We start from the raw sequence: 6,468 nt of genomic DNA, 5'->3' as shown, positions 1-6,468 counted from the left end.
AGAAACACAAGACAGCCAATCAAAAATGTCACGAAATCCCCTGCCCTTCGAGGATGTCCTCAGCGTCGAGGAACATGTACTAGGGTGTATGTGCGACTCGTTCAGATCATGATCTGGAACAAATGAGACGATTTTTCCAGTATCAATGACCAGTACCAATGAGTAGGATAGAATGGAAGAACTCCATTCCATTCACTATCTCAAAATAAAGATCTATCATATACCTCTATTGTGTATGGAATTTATGGTTTCCATTGGTGCAAATCCAATCACCTCGATTTGAGATGAAAATCAATTCCCCATTGGTAGCAAATGGTTATCCATTAAGCGGGGAAAATAGTATTTTAAAAGCAGAAAGATTATGCTTCTACTCTTGCAAGAACGGACTAACAGGGTTAGCTACCTAGCCAACCTTCATAATTAAATGCCGTCACTGTATGGATGGATCTCATTGTGAAAAGACCTATATACTGGATAATTTTATGGGTAGAGCCAAAGAGTGTGAACTGTACAAGTTACTAATAACATTGATTAAATGGGGGAAGGAGCTCCGGTGTATAGAGAGGACCTCACCGTTTAAGAAGTAATCATAGAAACGATGGAAGCCACTATTTATTTATTTCTCCATTTTTCTCTATTTATTACTACCTATTTACTAGATATTTTATATCTAATATCGGTACAATTTCTTATTCCGAGGTGAAATGCCTGGAAGAAATCAAAAATCGTGGTTGGGAAGGTCATAGTAGCAAAAGCCATTGGAATTTTTATTTTATACATCGGAAGAATCCGTTTTGTTACTAATAAACTAGGGGAGGGGAAAAGAATGACTGAAAGAAAAGAAATCAATTAGTTATTCATCAAGGTTTCATTTGATTCAATGACCAGAGTTAGGCGGGGATATATAGCTCGGAGACGTCGAACAAAAATTCGTTTATTTGCATCAACCTTTCGAGGGGCTCATTCAAGACTTACTCGAACTACTACTCAACAGAAAATGAGAGCTTTGGTTTCCAGTCATCGGGATAGATGCAGGCAAAAGAGAGATTTTCGTCGTTTGTGGATCACTCGGATAAATGCAGTAACTCGTGAAAATGGGGTATCCTATAGTTATAGTCGATTAATGCACGATCTGTACAAGAGGCAGTTGCTTCTTAATCGTAAAATACTTGCACAAATAGCTATATCAAATAGGAATTGCATTTACATGATTTCAAATGAGATTATCAAATAAGGCGACTGGAACGAATTCACCGAAATGATTTAAACGGAGTTCCCCGGAGAATGAACTCCGGGAAGGTAGAGTAGAAATGAATATGATAAATATTAGAAATGAACGAACACTTTTCAATAAAAAAAAATATTTTTTCTTCCCCATTCATTCTTTTTTTTTTTTTCTTACGACGCGACAATCAAGTATCTCGGCTTTTTCGAACAAAACCTCAATCTGAGTTTGAATTCCAATTAGAGTTTTGATTCAATTGAGAAGTAGGCCTATTTATTTCTGGTTTTAGGACCAGCAGTTCTAGGGGTCGACTCGGTTCTTTCAAATTGTTTCTCATTATTAAGAAAAGGTAACGAAGATAAAATACGAGCTTGTTTTATAGCAATAGTAATTAATCGTTGTTGTTTCAAGGTCAATCTATTCACTCGTCTAGATAATATTTTTCCTTGTTCACTAATAAATCGACTAATTAAACTCATATTTCTATAATCAATTCGATCCCCCGATCCAATTGGGGGCAAACGCCTACGAAAAGATCGCTTGGATTTACGAAAGGGTCGCTTGGATTTATCCATGATTTATTCCTTATCTCTAAAATCTTATTTCTTCATTCATTTCGGTTTCGGATCCGACCGAAATAGTAATAGTACTTGATTTGTTTATATTTTATATATCTATCTATATGTAATTTTGTCCTGTTCCTTGGAAGGGTGGAACAGACATTCTATTCTGTTCGATCTATTTCTTTATCTCCCCATGAATCGTATGCTTGTAACAATAAGGACAGAATTTTCTCAAGTCCAATCGACTAGGCGTATTGTGTCGATTCTTTTGAGTAATATATCTGGAAATGCCCCGCGATTCCTTATTTAAATCATTTCGGACACAACTGGTACATTCCAAAATAACTCTTATTCTGACATCTTTACCCTTGGCCATGAACCTCCTTTGGATTTTGGATTCCCTCCACTCTTCTATTTTCGATCTGAATCGAAGAATACGAAAAGAAGGAAAAATAAATAGAAGTTGCTAACTGATAACTCGAAATCCAATTATGAAAGATTTCGCTGCAATCAATAGAGTAATAATAAGTAATACAATTATTTCTAACTATCCATTATTTCTAATCCCAGTCAGTATTTCATTTACTATCTTGTATGCTCTTGAACAGCCTGTCCTAGACCCACATTTCTATTTCTGTTCTCCCTCTATTAATTCTATGCTGAGCCCGAGTTTCGCTGAGGTTTAATCCACTTTTCTTTCTCTTTCCTTCCTAAACAACTTAAAAAAAAAATTCAAAAGGGTGGATTAGTCACAGAGAATTTGTTGTATCTCTAATCTTCTTCACCCCTTCCCATGTCAATAACTAGAATGAAAAAAAGGGGAATGTCAACGCATCTGGGAATAAACGATTGATCTCTATCAATAGACCTGCTAAAGACCCGAACCATAGCGTAGTTAGCACAGGTGCCACGGAGAGATATGTTTTTATATCTCGCATTGAAAATCCTCCTTCTTTATTGGAATACATATATGATCAGATGTATCTGTAGCTAAAGATCACTTGTATTTGTACACGAAATCCCTAATCCCGAACTAAAATGAAAATGAATATGTACAATAATCCGGTGGATTAGATCTACTTGTCCCTAAAACAGAAAAAGATGACCCTTTCTTACTGAGCATTACCGATAAATATTCATTTTTTTATACGTTAGGTTTCATATGTATATAATTCTTTGATTATATGAAATCAAAAAGAAGAAATGGCAAGAGAAATTGTCTCTAGATATTAGGAAATAACGATGTGGAAAACAAGACAAGGATTCCCTACAATGAAACTGTACAACAATTGAAAGGGATGTAGCGCAGCTTGGTAGCGCGTTTGTTTTGGGTACAAAATGTCACGGGTTCAAATCCTGTCATCCCTACCTATTACTTCTCCTATGGGCAGTAACGAGGGATCAGTTGAGATCGATTCAAATTGGACTGGACTGGACATAATTTTGCATTTTATGATACTACATGCATGCAAGGTGTATTGGGGGTACAAAAAGAATCCCTTTCTTTACAGTTGTATCTCCTGTCATAAGAAAGCGCTCTTAGTTCAGTTCGGTAGAACGTGGGTCTCCAAAACCCGATGTCGTAGGTTCAAATCCTACAGAGCGTGATTCTGTTTTTGTAATGTTGAATCACAATAAAATAACTTTACTAACTTGAACTGCAACCTGAATTTGACCTCCTGCAGCTTAAGAAGGAGGTCAATCAAAAAAGAGATGTTACTCAATCAAAGGTCCAACTGATCTCCGCGTCTGTATTGTAAATATGCAGTTACGAATAATCCGGCCAAAGTAATAGGAATTAGACCTAAGACGATTCCAAATAGAAAAACTTCAATCATTTCAATTTGTTGGAAAGGGTAAAAATAGAGGTAATATCTATCCCTAAATATTACTCCGAATCACCCATGAATCTCAATGATCAAGAATTGGTAATTAACGCGGGAAGGAACTATCGAATACCTGAAATCTCACAGAACTATTTATTTTGATGAATTATTCATTCAATTAATTTCAAATAAGTCGTATCTTGCTCAGACCAATCAATAGAGCTGGGGTTATAGTTGAAGCAGCTAGTAGAAAACCGAAATAACTAGTTATAGTGGGCATGAAGGAGCTAAATGAGATACGTTCTTTTTTTTTTACATATGTTTATAAAGCACTTACCTAAGTTTCAATTTTTGCGAGATGTGATGATCAGAAAAAATACCAATTGACAGAATCAGTTCCAATTGAAAGTTCTTGATTCATCAGTCATTATAGACGGCACTGACAAAGATAGAGTAGCAGAGGTAGAAAAAAAAAAAAAGATTGATTTATCATCTGTGACATCTACCAATGTCGGGATTTCAAATCAACAGATTCATTGAGCAACTCGTGAGTAAAGTAATAGTCAGAAGAACTGTGTCGTGTAACTTCATTCAAAAATGAAATTATCTTTGAATAACTATAGAATAAAAGAATTGGATTTCAAAAGAATTTCCATTTTGACCATTTATTTCTTTTCTTTTTCAATTTATCAATTCCTATTATCCTTTTAGGTTCCACAGTCTGTCTTTCCATATCATGGAGTTCCATCCTTGTAGCTAGGTCAAGAAGGAACCTTTGGATCTAATCCAGTAATGGTTGCATCACGAATATTGATTGTTCAAACTATTTATTGTTTCTTCTCTTTCTTTCATCGAATACTATCTACTACTGTAGAACCAACCAATTACTTGAAATGAAAGGATTAGAAAAAAAGAAAAATATCTTTTCTACAACCATGAGAGGGGATTTCTATATTTTGCATCTAATTGAATTGTGTGGAATATGATAATCTCGTTCATTAATTATTAGAACTAGAACCCGTTGACTCAAACTTTACTAAGAACTTCAGTTTCTAGTCCAAAGCCAATACTTGAAACCCTATACTACAGAAATTTGATCAATTTTTGATTGAATGACACGCGGTTCCGCATAGACAAGTAACAAGAAAGGAAAAGGGGAATTATGTACCATTTCTTTTCGATACTGATTGAAACTGCGTTGCTGTGTCAGAGGAAGGATAGCTATACTGATTCGGTATACTCTAAATACACCTTCGGTACAATATTGACGATCTCACAAAGATGAAATATCAGTAGTTTTCCATTTACTGATCCCATCTTTCAAGGAATCGATCCCCCTTTGACTGTACAAGAATATGTGGAGCTCAGCATGTCTGGAAGCACGGGAGAACGTTCTTTTGCTGATATTATCACCAGTATTCGATACTGGGTTATTCATAGTATTACTATACCTTCCCTATTCATTGCGGGTTGGTTATTCGTCAGCACGGGTTTAGCTTATGATGTGTTTGGAAGCCCTCGGCCAAACGAGTATTTCACAGAGAGCCGACAGGGGATTCCATTAATAACTGGCCGTTTTGACCCTTTGGAACAACTCGATGAATTTAGTAGATCCTTTTAGGAGGCCTCAATGACCATAGATCGAACCTATCCAATTTTTACAGTGCGCTGGTTGGCCGTTCACGGACTGGCTGTACCTACCGTTTCTTTTTTGGGGTCAATATCAGCAATGCAGTTCATCCAACGATAAACCTAATCTGAATTATAGAGCTACGACACAATCAAACCCGAACGAACAAAATGTTGAATTGAATCGTACCAGCCTCTACTGGGGGTTATTACTCATTTTTGTACTTGCTGTTTTATTTTCCAATTATTTCTTCAATTGAGAGAAAGAAAGAGAATAGTAGGAATTCTCTTATCCCATTCGGAAGGATATCATCCTCATAATTATCCATGACTGTTTATGTCTCTAGCATGACCACTTGATGAAATGTGGAGGGAAGCGGGGTAAATGGCCGATACTACTGGAAGGATTCCTCTTTGGCTGATAGGTACTGTAACTGGTATTCCTGTGATTGGTTCAATAGGTATTTTCTTTTACGGTTCATACTCCGGATTGGGCTCATCCCTATAGTGATCGGATGAGAACCGGATTGTGGACATGAAAAAGTAAGAACTCAACAGGACCTTACCCCTCGAATCAGACAAAACAAAGAGGGGTAAGGTCCTGTTGAGTTCTTACTCTTCCAGCGAGACTTTGATCCATTTCATAACATAAAGGTTGGAAATTCATTCAGTCAACATAAGAAGAATATTTGATTCGTAGAAATGACAAAACGGATCCTTTGCTTCGATCCGATGTTTAAAACCACCCCATTCCTTTGTTTCTAATGATGTTTTTGAAGAATTTAATCCCTTGATTGTCATAGTATCTGTTCCTCTATAGTATGGACGGACTCTTCCGAAGCAAGAAGAAAGAAGGAATCAATCGATTTTATGGATGACACAATATGGATTTCTACAGATGAGACATTCTTCAAATCAATTCCAATTAGTATGGAAATGAACCTTACTCCATAAATAAAATTTCAAGCAAAAGACACTTAATTTAATGCCCGAGTGTGGTGAAAAAAAAAAAGTGAAAATCTTGGATTTTTGCACATATCCAAATCCTTATTGATTATCTCATCACAGCGAAAATTTGCTTTTTTTTTTTTTATAAGTTCATTGAAGAAGTTCTATTTGCTCAATGAGTGATTCCCCCCGCCCCCCCCCTTTTTTTTTGTTTGTCCACTACTGCTTATGAATCTAAAGAAAGAGGTTATAATAGTCCTGGAAAAGAAAATCGTAA

At 36.1% G+C, this 6,468-nt stretch overlaps 2 non-coding genes across 2 annotated transcripts; both read left to right on the top strand.

Moving 5' to 3' along the window:
* Nucleotides 1–3,082: 3,082 nt before the first annotated feature.
* Nucleotides 3,083–3,156, top strand: TRNAP-UGG (transfer RNA proline (anticodon UGG)). Its single transcript has one exon. It is a non-coding gene; the product is annotated as a tRNA-Pro (tRNA).
* Nucleotides 3,157–3,321: 165 nt separating this feature from the next.
* Nucleotides 3,322–3,395, top strand: TRNAW-CCA (transfer RNA tryptophan (anticodon CCA)). The gene has a single exon. It is a non-coding gene; the product is annotated as a tRNA-Trp (tRNA).
* Nucleotides 3,396–6,468: the final 3,073 nt, after the last annotated feature.

Source organism: Tasmannia lanceolata, unplaced genomic scaffold, assembly GCF_043159265.1.
Source record: "Tasmannia lanceolata isolate RefF3 unplaced genomic scaffold, GAP_Taslan_0.1 ptg001125l, whole genome shotgun sequence".
Lineage (NCBI taxonomy): Eukaryota > Viridiplantae > Streptophyta > Magnoliopsida > Canellales > Winteraceae > Tasmannia > Tasmannia lanceolata.
The sequence above is the reverse complement of the archived record's forward strand: the minus strand, read 5'-3'. Positions and strand labels throughout refer to the sequence as shown.